This window comes from Schistocerca serialis, chromosome 3 (assembly GCF_023864345.2).
Source record: "Schistocerca serialis cubense isolate TAMUIC-IGC-003099 chromosome 3, iqSchSeri2.2, whole genome shotgun sequence".
NCBI classification, from domain to species: domain Eukaryota; kingdom Metazoa; phylum Arthropoda; class Insecta; order Orthoptera; family Acrididae; genus Schistocerca; species Schistocerca serialis.
In genome coordinates, this window is record NC_064640.1 from 21,593,145 (window position 1) to 21,607,320 (window position 14,176).

The 14,176-nt window shown below is 39.3% G+C and overlaps 1 protein-coding gene across 1 annotated transcript in view; it reads left to right on the forward strand.

Moving 5' to 3' along the window:
• The first annotated feature begins 6,900 nt into the window (after positions 1-6,900).
• LOC126469687 (cysteine-rich with EGF-like domain protein 2) overlaps positions 6,901-14,176 on the forward strand; it is a 93,780-nt gene continuing 86,504 nt past the window's right edge. The window contains exon 1 of the mRNA XM_050096844.1: positions 6,901-7,097. The gene's annotated coding sequence lies outside the window, so the exon portion shown is untranslated. The remainder of the gene's footprint in view (positions 7,098-14,176) is intronic.

Below are 14,176 nucleotides of genomic sequence, written 5' to 3' on the forward strand. Positions count from 1 at the left end.
ATCTACATAACATTAAATATTACAAAAAATATTTCTATTAGATTAACAAGAATCACCCACAACCTTTTAGGAAATTTTAAGTTGAATTTAAAAAAAAGATACAGCAGGTCGGGAACCAACTACACAGTGCTTCAAAACCTGGCATCTCTACCCACTGTACTACGTTGTGTTTGTGTAACATACTATGTCTTATTATATATCACAATATTTTCAAAGCTTTAATTGCTGACATATTGTTAACTGACATTCAGCCAAATCAAATTTTTGATGAATTTTCAATGCGTCATGGCCTTCAAATGCATTCCTTCATAACACACAAGTTATAATACAAAAATAACTAAATGAAAAAATTCTTTAACTACAAATATGACATTTGCATTATTTTGTTACAATGCATCGTACCAATAACGACGCGTTTTCGACAGACCCTGAATGTGCTGGTGCTTCGAAGCAGCATACACTGAGGTGACAAAAGTTATGGGATACCTCCTAATACCGTGTCGGTCCTTCTTTTACCCCATGTAGTGCAGCAGGTCGAAGTGGCACGGACTCAACAAGTCGCTAGAAGTTCCCTGCAGACATAATGAGCCATACTACCTCTGCAGTCATCTGTAACTGTGACTGTGTTGCTGGTGCAGGATTTTGTGCACGAATTGACCTCTGGATTATGTCCCATAAATGGTTGGTGGGGTTCATGTTGGGCAATCTGAGTGACCAAATCATAGCTTGAATTTCCAGAACGTTCGTCAAACCCATCTTTGTTTGAGAACATGAAATCCATGCATGGCTTCAAATGGCCCCCAAGAAGCCGAACATAACTATTTCCTGTCTATAACCCAGTCAATTCCATGTGAACACAGTCCACACCATAATGGAGCCACCACCAGCTTGCAAAATCCCTTGTTTACAATCAGGTTCCATGGCATTTGGTGGCGTCTGCGTCGCACTCGAACACTACCATCAACTCATACTAACTGAAATCGGAACTCATCTGACCAGACCACGATTTTACAGTTATTTATGGTCCAACCGATGTGGTCTTAAGCCCAGGAGAGGAGCCGCTGGCTCGCGTTGGTCGTCTGCTGCCATAGCCTATTAATGCCAAATTTCGCCCCACTGTCCTAACGGGTACGTCGTCACATGTCCCACACTGATTTCTGCGGTTGTTTCACGCAGTTCAACTAGTCTGTTAGCACTGACAACTCTATGAAAACGCCGCTGCACTTGGTAGTTAAGTGGAGGCCGTCGGCCACAGCATTGTCTAAGTGCCTAATATTTGGTATTCTCAGCACAGTCTTGACACTGTGGATCTCGGAATGTTAAATTCCCTAACTGTTTCCGAAATGTGCCATTCTGTTAGCTCCAGTTACCATTCCGCATTCAGAGTCTGTTAATTTGCGCTGTGGTGTCAGAATCATGTAGGAAATGACAGCTCCGCCAATGCTATATTGCGCCCTCTGTATGTGTGTGTATTCCTGTCCCATGACTTTTATCACCTTAGTGTATATTCGTAGGACGTAAGTTATAATGGAAAACCCCCAAAATATGGGCTTCAAGTGAAAAGACGAAATCCAGTATGGCATCTCCCTAATTCTGCTTGTGACATAGAAGGCATTCTTGCCTCTTATAGGTTCAACGTGTCTTAGCACTTCGCGGAAATATCGTCAGAAATTATTTTTTGTTCCACACATAGCAGTGCCTGCTCAACGTGAAATAATAGGAAGTGTCATCACGGAACTCGTCAGAAGAGGTATTACCTGAAAGTTCACTACGAATACGACGAGAAAAAGCCGATTAACAATTGACGGAAATGAACGTCATACCAAAAAATTTGCAGAATGCATATGAAGTGACAGCATTTGCATGGACGACATGGGGTGGTACATAACAGAATGGTACGTAACTGAGAAGGTTTCTCCGGAAGAAAGTTTTCACATCGATTTGTAAGTTTGGGGAGGGGGGGGGGGGGGAATTTGTGTCGTTTGCTGTCATCGGAAGTTAATCTATTTTCTTCACCTTTACAAATGTTACAGTTGTGGATTTTGCGGCCGGCCCGAGTGGACGAGCGGTTCTAGGCGCTACAGTCTAGAACCGCGCGACCGCTACGGTAGCAGGTTCGAATACTGCCTCAGGCATGGATGTGTGTGATGTCCTTAGGTTAGTTAGGTTTAAGTAGTTCTAAGTTCTAGGGGAGTGATGACCTCAGAAGTTAAGTCCCATAGTGCTCAGAGCCATGTGAACCATTTTTTGGATTTTGCGCTTTTGTGTCTTATTAGTGTTTATTTCGTAATTTTGCCTTGTTTTACGACAAACTGCAGATGTTCCACGTCGACTTGGATTTTTTTTTCCATTGAGTGTTCTTATATAAGAGAAGCCAGACAGCCAAAAGTGAAACTGGTTTAGGTTTTACAATAACTGCATAGAGCTGATGCCTATTTTGTGTGTACAGTAAATAAGAGCGTAAATTGATGACACACTTTTCATTACATAACATATTATTAACTGAAAAAGTCAGCTTTATTGAACAAGAGAAATACAGTTAATTATTATGTTATTTACTACATAGGGAAAAATACAGTTGATAAGATAATAATAATGTTTTACAGCTTATGACCTGTCACAAAAGATTACTTATAAATATTGTTTGATGTATTTATGAGTATATATTTTTGTTAGCAATGTCAGTGTTCTGAATTACTGTTTCTCTTCTTATCAATTCGCTAAACAAAATTGACTGAGAGCATCCATTGTGAAGTTTGCTTTGGCCATTAACCTTATAGTTACCAGTTCCTTAATTCCGATGCTATACTCGTACTTTTTATATCACAGATGGTGTCTCAAAACTTCACTTTCCCCATCTGGTATTGAATTAAGAGAATTGACATCGTGTTGACGTTCCTTCTAGTCTGGACACCCACCAACACCCACCACTTAATGCTGACATTATGTACCATTCCACTGATATCTAGTATGAATGCAAGTGCCGAAATAACATGAGGTTTGGAAATATCCCCATCACACCGTATCAGCTCTAACCAAGCGACCATTGAAAAGGCAGAATGGAAGACTAATCGAAAAGCATTGTGTTTCACATGCATGCAAGTTTATGTTCGTTTCCTTACTAATGTTTTTTTTGTCACATTGAAGAATTATCACAAACATGTCACCTTTGGTAAGATTTCTTAAAATTAAATATCAGTTAACGACACGTCAGCTGTAACAGTCTCTAAGAGGTCCTAACATGAAAGATAATGGTGGCCTTAGATGGTGGCCTTAGACCAGATGGCTGTGTGTGTGTTATGATGTTGAAGGATTAGGTTTGCGTCCTACTATAAGCTTTTTTTTTCGTCTTCGTGTTTGTAACAGATTCTGAGACTGGCAATGATATTTTTATTCATACTTGTTACAAATATTTGACCGCTTTTTTGCGACTGTGTCGCGATTTCGTAAACATAAACGTTTCTGTTCGCACTTGTGATCGACACTTCTTGGAGAAGGCGTGCTACAAAATGTAAACTGAAGAGGTTCTGGATTATTCCTGACATGTACCACTTTCCTCATCAACATCAAGTTCTGTTTTACAAATTTTGATTATATGCATATGATGACAAATTTGATGGGCTTCTCTCATTGATTTTGGTAAAACAAATTTTGTTGCTGATTGACAATACATTGTGGATAATTAGTACCAACGTCTAGTATATGCTCAATCATTACAAATGCTAGAAATTATCAGATTTGAAGAAAAATTATCGCTGCTGAGTAGTAAGGAGTGGCTGTAATGTGCCCAGTGGTTATGAATCTGCTATGTCGTTTAATTTCACTAATATATGTGTATCAGTATAGCATACATATTTCTATCTATGCCACCTTTTCCCTGGAGTGAGCCAAGTTAATGTGTGCCTGTCATTACAACAATGCATATACACTCCTGGAAATGGAAAAAAGAACACATTGACACCGGTGTGTCAGACCCACCATACTTGCTCCGGACACTGCGAGAGGGCTGTACAAGCAATGATCACACGCACGGCACAGCGGACACACCAGGAACCGCGGTGTTGGCCGTCGAATGGCGCTAGCTGCTCAGCATTTGTGCACCGCCGCCGTCAGTGTCAGCCAGTTTGCCGTGGCATACGGAGCTCCATCGCAGTCTTTAACACTGGTAGCATGCCGCGACAGCGTGGACGTGAACCGTATGTGCAGTTGACGGACTTTGAGCGAGGGCGTATAGTGGGCATGCGGGAGGCCGGGTGGACGTACCGCCGAATTGCTCAACACATGGGGCGTGAGGTCTCCACAGTACATCGATGTCGTCGCCAGTGGTCGGCGGAAGGTGCACGTGCCCGTCGACCTGGGACCGGACCGCAGCGATGCACGGATGCACGCCAAGACCGTAGGATCCTACGCAGTGCCGTAGGGGACCGCACCGCCACTTCCCAGCAAATTAGGGACACTGTTGCTCCTGGGGTATCGGCGAGGACCATTCGCAACCGTCTCCATGAAGCTGGGCTACGGTCCCGCACACCGTTAGGCTGTCTTCCGCTCACGCCCCAACATCGTGCAGCCCGCCTCCAGTGGTGTCGCGACAGGCGTGAATGGAGGGATGAATGGAGACGTGTCGTCTTCAGCGATGAGAGTCGCGTCTGCCTTGGTGCCAGTGATGGTCGTATGCGTGTTTGGCGCCGTGCAGGTGAGCGCCACAATCAGGACTGCATACGACCGAGGCACACAGGGCCAACACCCGGCATCATGGTGTGGGGAGCGATCTCCTACACTGGCCGTACACCACTGGTGATCGTCGAGGGGACACTGAATAGTGCACGGTACATCCAAACCGTCATCGAACCCATCGTTCTACCATTCCTAGACCGGCAAGGGAACTTGCTGTTCCAACAGGACAATGCACGTCCGCATGTATCCCGTGCCACCCAACGTGCTCTAGAAGGTGTAAGTCAACTACCCTGGCCAGCAAGATCTCCGGATCTGTCCCCCATTGAGCATGTTTGGGACTGGATGAAGCGTCGTCTCACGCGGTCTGCACGTCCAGCACGAACGCTGGTCCAACTGAGGCGCCAGGTGGAAATGGCATGGCAAGGCGTTCCACAGGACTACATCCAGCATCTCTACGATCGTCTCCATGGGAGAATAGCAGCCTGCATTGCTGCGAAAGGTGGATATACACTGTACTAGTGCCGACATTGTGCATGCTCTGTTGCCTGTGTCTGTGTGCCTGTGGTTCTGTCAGTGTGATCATGTGATGTATCTGACCCCAGGAATGTGTCAATAAAGTTTCCCCTTCCTGGGACAATGAATTCACGGTGTTCTTATTTCAATTTCCAGGAGTGTAGTATGTAACCCACAATTATCAGCTCTTGTGATCCACTCCTTGTATGGAAGACAGAAAATTAATTTATTTGGAAGTGAAGGTAACAAAGGATTGTGAAATTCGAGCGATTTTTGTACCTCAGGATTAATACATGCGTATCCCTCAAGTAAATAAAATTACAATAAAGAAGGCTACAAGACTGAAGAAATAGTTATTCTGAATCTGATCTGTCTGAAACATGGTTATTAAACGCTTTGGATTCAGAAGAAATTCCTCTGGTCAGTAGAAACCAGCAGCAACCGTTCAGTTTGTCGCAACTCGAACAGCTTTCGCCCAGTCATAAACTATGGGAACATGAGAATGGCTGCGTCGACTGCATTTGTGTGGTTCAAACGGTTGCAACCGTATCTCGAAAGAACCTAGGCTGTTTACACTTGATCTCACAACAGTTCAGGAAAATGCCGACCCAAGACACCAGGGGGTCTGCTTTTGGGGACAAATCCATTTTGGGGCAGCTTCCTCTATTCCTCGCTTGTCATAAATATTTGCTGTTTATTTCAGAATATATTGCGATTTCAGAGAGTCTAGTTAGGCAGCAACCTATGACTACAGCTTAAATGACATTTATATTCTTCGTTGTCCTAAATATTTACCTGTTTTGTTTTTGTGCGAATATATTGCGATTTCGAAGATCAACTCACTTAACTTATTTCAATCTTTTGTTCGTCCCCAATATTACCGCTGAAACTAATCATGCTGAATTTGCTGCGATCACAAAGTTGCAAAAACAAAGCGGCAATACAGTGCTTTTCGATTCGTCTTCTAGTTCTGATTTTTCATTGATCGCTTGGTTTGAGCTCAAATGGCATGGTGGGAATGTTGTTAGACTTCGTGTTATTTTCATTCATGCGGTGTGAATGGGCCTTAGTTATAGTAAACAAAATTTTCATGTTGTTGTTTGCTCATTTTGTATTGCCATGAAGTGTCGTCATTAGGGAAATTAAATCCGAAAAATGAAAGGAAAAAAAAAATCTATTGCACAGAAATAAGATTTTTGAGAACTATCATTTGGGGCCCCATACTGAGCAGCGATACGAAAATTACAACTGTTAACAGCAGAGTAACTGCGAAATTGATCTTACAAGGAAAAACTGTATCAAGAAATTAATATTAACAGCGAACTACAAAACTAACCCTAGACAGCGTCGCATTGTATCCATTAATGGGTACCTGAATTTTTTAGTATAGCAGGTCATGCCCTGGGTTAATGTGGCGACTGCAACGTCTCGCGTCACGGCTGTACATCAAGTAGCAGACCAAAGATAATTTATTATTAATGGTCTGTGCCTCATATAGCATTCTCTCTAATGTAGTATTGAGTGCACAGGTGTGAAGTCTCCACCTCATAGTGACGTCGCCTATTGTTTCGTTCCGCTCCGCACCGTTGACTGTAGTGTGAACTGTCCATTATCCAACTTTTTTTTGTTTAAACGTTGTAACAAAATTTTCGTGTACTATGTAATGTATGACATATTACCATTAAAATTATAAAAATGTTTTCCAGCTCCTATTTTTATAATGCAGAAAAAGTTACAGACAAAATCATTCTTGCATAATGGGACTTATTTGAGGAAGTCGAGGAAGTTCGCTCGCGATTCGTTATTCTCATGTTATTCGTTGTTTTACTTGTTAGTAGTATAACTCTGGAAATACGATTTGCCGGTAGCATGGATGGATTACGTGTTCGAATTGTAGCAGACGACTGACGGTAAGTATGGAAATACAATTTTATTTGTAGTGCGGGCAACGTATAGAGCTGATGGCAGCCAAGAATTTGGGGTTAAAAAGTTTTTGGTAATTCTATGTTATGCGATATCTATGCTTCTCGTAAATTCACAAAACAATCGTTTCACACGCGCAAAATAATAATAAACAAAATATTTTCCTCGCGATGTTCATATTAGCAAGATTACAAGTAGTTTAACAATTACTCGAAGTAATGGGCTTCAAGCAATTTTCAAGTGGGCGTTTATGTGGTTTACAGATACGTCAGATGTTTATAAGACGAACTTTCTTATTCCATTCATACACAAAATAGAATCATTTATAAACATATGGGCGTCCACTTGCACATTGGTGAAATCAAAAACTTAAAGACTCTTGTAAAATAAGTTTTGATAACACATTATTGGGGGGTAATTAGTTTACAAAAATGTTTGTGGGGGGAAAAAAAAGTTCATCGTTGATGCTGCACCAGGGATACAAAGTGTGTAAATTTTCTTGCTACTAACTTGCAAATTGTATCCTAATTAATACAGTGCCAAATTGAAAGAGACTTCGTCAAAGCAAGAAAATAACTAACATAGAAACAATTTCTCTTTCTGATTATGACATAAAGTTAGGATAAATAACATTGTCCCTTATAGTATGGACACTCTTCACTGGAAATTGAAGTAGTTGACTCCAGAGCAAATGGTTTTTAAGAATAGTTTACAAGGGATAGCGGGGAGTGAAATTTATAGTGAACCAAATGTTAACATGAAATGTACTCTGTTCAGCGACAGTTTCATATCAGTATTTGAAAATATCTTTCTACATAAGCTCATGAGAAACGACACTAAACACCCATGTAAAATAATTATAATCATATGAATCACTACAGGGATCAACATTTCTTGTGAAAGGAAAAGGGAAATATATCTGTTGGCAAGAAAGAGTAGAGGTCTTGCAACAGTTGCACTCTAGAAAGCCTAATCAAAATTAACGAGTAAGGTTATTAAAAAAAATCAAGGAATATGCACATAATATCAGAAATATTTCCAACAACAGACTTTAGGCTATATGCAACGTAATGAAATGAGACAGGATAAACAGCCACAGAACAGGAACTGAATGGAAGGCCTATAAATGAGTCACAGATACTGATTTATTTAAAAATCATTTCTTAAATATAGCAGAAACTATAGGGACAAGCACTTGTACAGGGAAAGTACTGCAGTATATTAAAAAAGTAACTTCCAAGTTCCATCATATGAATTTGTCAGACTTCTCCATCTGAAATTAAGAGAATTATATATTCTGTCAAGAACAGAAGCTCACCAGGTTTTGATGGTTTTTACAATAGAGTGCTAAAGATTTGTTCCAATACAATAAGCACGGTATTATCTTAAATATGTAATGCTCGGAGGTGGTGGTGTTATGGTGTGGTTGTGTTTTTCATGGAGGCGGCTTGCATGCTTTGTTGTTTCATGTGGCACTATCACAGCACAGGCCTACACTGGTGTTTTAAGCACCTTACTGCTTCCCACTGTTGAAGAGCAATTTGGGTATGGCGATTGCATGTTTCAACACGTTCGAACACACTGTCACAAAGAAAAACAAACTATTGGAAAGAGTAACAAGGGGCATTTCACAAACTTGACAATACTCCATCAAAACATGCAATCAATAAAAAAATAAAATACAACTGTTAGAAATTTAACTCCAATCTTTGAACTGCACAGTAGTTTGTATTACTGAGCACTGGTGTAGAGACACACAAATCCAACATGTAGTATTATCATTGTATGAAAGGGCAAACTCGTACTGCAGAACTAAAAGAGGTGGAGGATCATGCATTTACATCAGAAAAGGAAAACAGTTCAAATCAAGACATGACCTCAGTACACTAAGTGAAGAGAAACACTTTGAAATATCAGCTATTGAATTAAGAGGGCTTGATATCACCAAGAAATTAATCTTTTTTTTGTGTGTGTGTGTGTGTGTGTGTGTGTGTGTGTGTGTGTGTGTGTGTGTGTGTGTGTGTGTGTAGATATCCCAGTGGTAGTGTGGACACTTTTTTCAATAAGTTAACAGAAGTTCTAGATAAAGTCTCAAGTACTAATATCAACATAATTATCTGTGGGGACACTAACATCATAAATGAATCCAGCAGCACCTTCATAAACATCCTTCAAAGTTTTGGCATCTCTCTATTGGTCAATAGTGCAACAAGGGTTACCACGACGACTTCATCAGTAATTGACCATGTGGCCCCAAATACGGACAGGGAAAAACGTGATGTAGCTGTAAAAGATCTCAGACTATCAGACCATCTCTGTCAAATAACAACAGTAAAGTCAGGCATAGAATAATTCCCTAAACTACAAGCCTACATCTATCAGAAATCAAAACAAAAGATTTTTATCAGTACTAGAAAAACATAACTGGGATGAAGTGTATAGGGAAACCAATGTGAATATGAAATTCTCTAAATTCTCAACATTGTTTAAATTGAACTTTGAAAAAGCATTCCCAAAAGTATGCATGTCTGTATCAACATCTTGCTAAACAGATGGATAACAGCAAGTATTATAAAGTCCTCCCAAACACTTAAGCACCTCAGTTCCATGAAAAATATTTGCAATGATCCAGAATTCTTAAATTTCTGTCATAGATACAAAAAGATCTATAGAAAGGTGCTGGTTGGTGCAAAAAAGTCATTTAATGACAAATTAATATGCGGTATAATGCAGAGAATAAATGCAAAGCAGTCTGGGATGTTATAAAAAAGGAAACGGGGAGAGGCAAACAAACGCAGACTAACATACTGCTAAGGGAGGGGGATAAAGTAATAAATGATCCACAGCACATAGCAAACTATGTAAATGAGCATTTTTCATGTATTGCAGAGAAGTTACAGCAAAAATTCCCCCAAACAAATATAACACCTGCAAATAATGTTGCACTAAATACAATGATGTTACTGCCAACCACAGAGAATGAACAATTCAAAAACTAAAAAATAAAAAGCCAGTAGGCTTAGATGAAGTTCCAATGTGTTTACTGAAACAATGCATAGGGATTATACAAGGCCCCTTAACAAATGTAATAAATGAATCCTTCGCGTCACAGACATTTCCAGAGCAGTTAAAACAGGCAAGAGTTGTACCTTTGCTTAAGAAAGGTAATGCAGAAGACAGAAAATTACTGGCCCATTTCCCTGCTGTCAGCCTTCTCAAAAATAATAGAAGCAATTATGAAAGACAGATTAATGAATTACCTAAATAAGTACAATCTTTGAAGCGAATCACAGTTTGGTTTCCGAAGTACCAAAGATACGGAGTCAGCCATAGTAGAATTCACAAAAGTTGTAGTTGATGATCTTGATAAAGATGAGTGTGTCACAGGCATATTTTTGGATCTATCTAAGGCGTTTGATACAGTTGACCAAAAGATTCTATTAAATAAATTAGAAGCATTAGGAATAAGAGGGGTAGCTAACGACTGGTTTCGATCATACCTAGCAGATTGGGTACAAAGAGTAGAGATAACACGTACTTCAAATAGATCCAAACATTTAGTGAAACACTTATCAGAACCAAAATACATTAATATAGGGATTCCGCGAGGTAGCATATTAGGACCAATGCTGTTCCTGATATACATCAATGACTTCCCCAGTAGTGTTACTCATGGTGAAAAATTCCTCTTTGCTGATGACAGCAATATTATAGTCACTGAGAAAACGAGGAGAACTTGCCGAGAAAGCAAAATGAAACTCTCAAGGAAGCTTTTGTTTGGTCAATAAGTAATAAAGTGACATTGAACATAAAGAAAACTAATGCCATGAATTTCAGTTTGAAGTGGAAAAATGGCAATATTAAATTGAATGTAGATGGCACCTGTATAGACTGTGTAACAAATGCAAAATTTCTAGGAATGAATATTGATTTTCAGTTGAAGTGGTGTGAACACACAAGGGTATTTGCAAACAGAATGTAATCAGCATGTTATGCCCTTAGAATCCTATCATCAGTGTGTAACATACAGTGTCTTTTAGTTACATATTATTCATATGTGCACTCAATTCGTAGGTATGGAATTCTTTTAACTGCTCCATGTGAATACATTTACCTGTCAGTCGTACACATCAAAAATAATGTTGGTAATTACTGCACAACAGCTCTGTCCATAACCATGCAACAAGAGATAGACTCATCTTACATTTACCAAGAAAAAATTAACAAAAAACTCAAAACAGCATTTTCTACCAAGGAATAAAACTGTGTAATAAATTACCAAAAGAGATTAAAGAAATTGCAATAATACACTTATTTAAAAAGGCAGCTAAAAAGTACCTGTTATGCAATACATTTTATACATTGAAGGGTTACTTAGTTAAAACAGAGTAGGGGTTTGTTTAAAAATGTTATACAAATAATAAAATAATAATAATAAACCCCGTGGAGGCCCGGGAAAAGAATAGGCCTCTGATATGTTCTGCCAATTGTAAAAGGCGACGAAAAGAACAAACCACTAATAGGGCTAACCCCCCTTTTAGTGTGATTAGTTGGTTTAGGACAGAACTAATGGAGCCTCGGACAAGCTTTGTCATGGTCGGGGACGATGCTTGAACCCTATGCCCGTCCACAATGGTAACAACACTACTAGACACACAGAAAATGGTTTATATCCGAATAGAGATGTTTTGCAGGATATGCATCCTGCAACCACTCTAGAAGGAAAACAAAGACAGAGGATGAGATGCTCAGATGAAGTTAGCCGACACCTCATGTTCTGTTATTACCAAGCAACAAATTTAGGAACCAACACAACTGGATACTGATCACAAGTATGCACAACATTGAAACTTCCTGGCAGATTAAAACTGTGTGCCGGACCGAGACTCGAACTCGGGACCTTTGCCTACCGCGGGCAAGCGCTCTACCGACTGAGCTACCCAAACACCACTCACGCCCCGTCCTCACAGCTTTAATTCCGCCAGTACCTCGTCTCCTACCTTCCAAACTTCACAGAAGCTCTCCTGCGAACCTTACAGAACTAGCACTCCTGGAAGAAAGGATATAGCGGAGACATGGCTTAGCCACAGCCTGGGGGATGTTTCTAGAATGAAATTTCTCTACAGCGGAGTGTGCGCTGATATGAAACTTCCTGGCAGATTAAAACTGTGTGCTGGACTGAGACTCGAACTCGGGACCTTTGCAACATGAAGTCACCCGAGCAATTAATTCTACGCACAATTGGAAAGCCCCTGGAAAAGATAAAATAGCAAATTTCTGTTCACCTGAACAAATTCACATCGAACTACATTATTTAACAGTTACATTGCAGACCCATACACAGTTCCTGATACACTTGCACAAGGAATAACTTATCTGAAACCTAAAGATCAAGCAGAGACAGCAAACCCAGCAAAATATCGGCCCATAACATGCCTACCACCAATATACAAAATTATAACTTCAGTCGTTACACACAAATTAATGACACATACAACACAGAACAAAATTATAAATGAAGAACAAAAAGGCTGCTGTAAAGGAGCACAAGGATGTAAAGAGCAACTGATAATAGATGCAGAGGTGACATATCAAGCTAAAACTAAACGAAGGTCGCTACACTATGCATGCATTGATTAACAAAAAGCTTTTGATAGTGTACCCCACTCATGGTTACTACAAATATTGGAAATATACAAAGTAGATCCTAAATTGATACAGTTTCTAAACATAGTAATGAAAAATTGGAAAACCACACTTAATATCCAAACGAATTCAAATAATATCACATTACAGCCAATACAGATTAAGCATGGAATATACCAAGGAGACTCATTAAGTCCTTTCTGGTTCTGCCTTGCTCTGAACCCACCATCCAACATGCCAAATAATACAAATTATGGATATAATATTACTGGAACGTACCAACACAAAATCACACATTTGCTATACATGGATGATCTAAAACTACTGGCAGCAACAAATCAAGAACTCAGCCAATTACTAAAGATAACAGAAGTATTCAGCAATGATATGAATATGGCTTTTGGAACAGACAAATGTAAGAAAAACAGCATAGTTAATGGAAAACACACTAAACAAGAAGATTACTTATTGGATAACCACAGCGACTGCATAGAAGCGATGGAAAAAACAGATGCCTATAAATATCTAGGATACAGACAAAAAATAGGAATAGATAATACAAATATTAGAGAAGAACTAAAAGAAAAATATAGACAAAGACTAACAAAAATACTGAAAACGGAATTGACAGCAAGAAACAAGACAAAAGCTATAAATACTTATGCTATACCAATATTTACCTTCTCATTTGGAGTAGTGAAATGGAGTGACACAGACCTAGAAGCACTCAATAAACTTACACGATCACAATGCCACAAATATAGAATACATCACATACATTCAGCAACAGAAAGATTCACATTTAGCAGAAAGGAAGGAGGAAGGGGATTTATCAACATAAAAAACATACATTATGGACAGGTAGACAATTTAAGAAAATTCTTTATAGAACAAGCAGAAACTAGCAAAATACACAAGGGAATCACTCATATAAATACATTGGCTACACCATTGCAATTTCATAACCACTTCTACAACCCTTTAGATCAAATAACATCAACAGATATGAAGAAAGTAAATTGGAAAAAGAAAACACTACATGGCAAGCACTCGTATCATCTAACACAGCCACACATCGATCAAGACGCATCCAACACATGGCTAAGAAAAGGCAATATAGACAGTGAGATGGAAGGATTCATGATTGCATTACAGGATCAAACAATAAACACCAGATATTACAGCAAGTATATTATTAAAGATCCCAATACCACAACAGATAAATGCAGACTTTGCAAACAACAAATAGAAACAGTAGATCACATGACAAGCGGATGTACAATACTAGCAAATACAGAATACACCAGAAGACATGACAATGTAGCAAAAATAATACATCAACAACTTGCCATACAACATAAACTAATAAAACAACACGTTCCCACATACAAGTATGCACCACAAAATGTACTGGAGAATG